General features: G+C 37.9%; 1 long non-coding RNA gene across 1 annotated transcript in view; it reads left to right on the top strand.

Annotated features, from left to right (window-relative positions):
• Nucleotides 1–1279, top strand: part of LOC111260875 (uncharacterized) — a 1729-nt gene extending 450 nt beyond the window's left edge. Inside the window, exon 2 of the long non-coding RNA XR_002680595.2 lies at nt 530–1279. This is a non-coding gene — a long non-coding RNA (uncharacterized LOC111260875). The remainder of the gene's footprint in view (nt 1–529) is intronic.
• The last annotated feature ends 1040 nt before the right edge of the window (nt 1280–2319 follow it).

The following is a 2319-nucleotide window of genomic DNA, read 5'->3' as shown; positions in this document are numbered from 1 at the left end:
ATGTATAAGCTCCATTTCTAGACAAGGAACGATATGTTTAACTGAAGCCACCTGAGCACGCTGATGTCGAGGTATAATGAAGTGGTAGGTTGTCAGGGGTGTCTTGAAGCAAAAAAATCATATGCCACGTTCTTTAACAAGCTTCTGCAGTCATATTAGAAGATAGTTTGCCTTTAGGCGCCGCACAAATTCTTCCAGAATGACTGGCCGGAAATAAACTGGCCCATTTAGATGAGGCTCTCCATAGATGGTCGTGTTTGGGGTAAGAGGGTTTATTATTGTCAGTAGGAGGCTATGACGTACTTTTTGTTCTACTCGACAATATGTGGGTAGTGAAGTATACGGTGGAAGCTTATTTTCCTTCAGAGTGAAAGTGGCAAATGTTTGGGAGAATGAACTAGGGGTTTTGTTTAGGTTTAAGGCATTATTGATTGTAAAGCACATCAGAAAAATCCTACGGCCAATCTTTTGCAAGGAGTGTACAATAGAGAGAATAGCCTTCTGACAGATAAACTGGTTTCTACTGCAGGCAGTGCAAGAATCGGAGATACGCGTTTGGAACGGCTACGTCGTCTTTTGGAAGCTCATTAAGGAGACGCCTCAATGCGAGATCTATATGTATTGAGATGTCTCCTTATGCCTGCCCATTGACAACCGCTGAAGGTGGATTGTCTGGGAGACGTGGGCACTCAAACGAGAAGGAGCACATTTCCGCATAGCTACCCCGTTCGTGGTTCGCCGAATCACTTATAGCTATTTCACACCGCTTCTGACGAAGATTGGACTTCAACGCGTTTTTTTAGTATATCCTTCACCGGGCTTAGATTGACTTTATAAGCATTTTCGTTGGTTAGAATTGTACTGAAAGGTATATTTCAAAGTTGAACCAAAATGAGGATTTTAAGTAATTCAGTTTGAAGGTCTCAATAGAGACGAGGAATGATATCTGACAGCTCACCAAAACCTACTTTTAAAAGCTACTTTCAGTATCAAAAGATTATCTACAATGACAACATCGCCGTCAATAGCATACCAAATTTCAATGATGGCTGCAGATGCATATTTTACAGCAAACAGAATTTTTGGTGGACACGCTTCATTCGAAGAATTTTCGAAATAAGCCCACCTCTTCATACTTCATCCGTGTAGTAATAATTTGTGGAAAGTTACAGATGAGAGTGAACTAAGCAATAGGTTCCCAAAATTCCAACGCACTGTTAATACAAATTGATTAAAACATCTTTTTTATAAAAATGTATTGAAATTATGTTTGAAGTTATTAAGATATCTTTAACTTACATCTAGCGATAAACTGTTAGTTATAATAGTAAAAACTGGTCGAAAGTGTCACCCACACACAGTCAAAAACTAAGGTAAAAGTTGGAATTATTGGCCTTATTTTTCAAGCCACCTAGTATGCGTTAATTCGACAATGCTTATATATGTGAAGCTTGGAAAAACCTTTTTGTCTCTTATAAATATAAAGCTTTAGAGGGCATCGCAGTATTATCTTTCGCACCTACCTAATTCACTGCCCAGTTGACCAGTCTTTAGATCCTAAAAAGCTCTTAGTTTTCAAGGCCCAAATAAATTGTAGACTCAAATAATCATGGCTAGCTAGTTATGCTTGTAGTAAAGATGCACCAGGTAGTAAATTATATGTGGTCCGTATATGAATGGCCACACGTCGGTCGTAATTTAACCATCCAAATAGAACTATTAATGACCAGATCGCTTCAAACTACTGAGAACTATATACCTAACAAAGTAAATCGTAAACTGTACACCCACTACTGCTAATAAAATGCGATATAGCAGAACAAATAGGTCTTGAAATCGCTGTGACAGATCTCTATATCAATTGGAACACAGCAAAAATTATTAGGCTTGCTTGTTTAAAAGTTTCCAATTTATTACTAAATTTCTTGAAACATAAAAACACATATCTGCTCATCTTCGAAGAACATCGCGTTTTTTTTTTCTTTTTTTTAAATAATCGATCATAGTAAGAATTGTTGGCCCGAAAACGCTAAATTCTATGGCGCCTGGGAGATAACCGTTTTTCTCCATATTTGTATATGGCATCGTTGATTAGTTGTGGCAGCGAGCAAGTAATCGAGTCATTGGAATTAATCGATGGAAACTCCGAACCAGTAATGCCATAACGCACATACCATAAAAGCATGGTTTTTCCAAGACCATGATTCGATGACCTTCTCTGGATGTAGTTAGCCTATTGTGTAATGGTACCAATGTGATCTGTTTTCTGCTTAGACTGAGTTACTTACGGATAACCGTTACATATAATGAAGAATATAT

This window comes from Varroa jacobsoni, unplaced genomic scaffold (genome assembly GCF_002532875.2).
Source record: "Varroa jacobsoni isolate VJ856 unplaced genomic scaffold, vjacob_1.0 scaffold_486, whole genome shotgun sequence".
NCBI lineage: Eukaryota > Metazoa > Arthropoda > Arachnida > Mesostigmata > Varroidae > Varroa > Varroa jacobsoni.
This window is presented reverse-complemented; position numbering and strand designations above follow the sequence as displayed.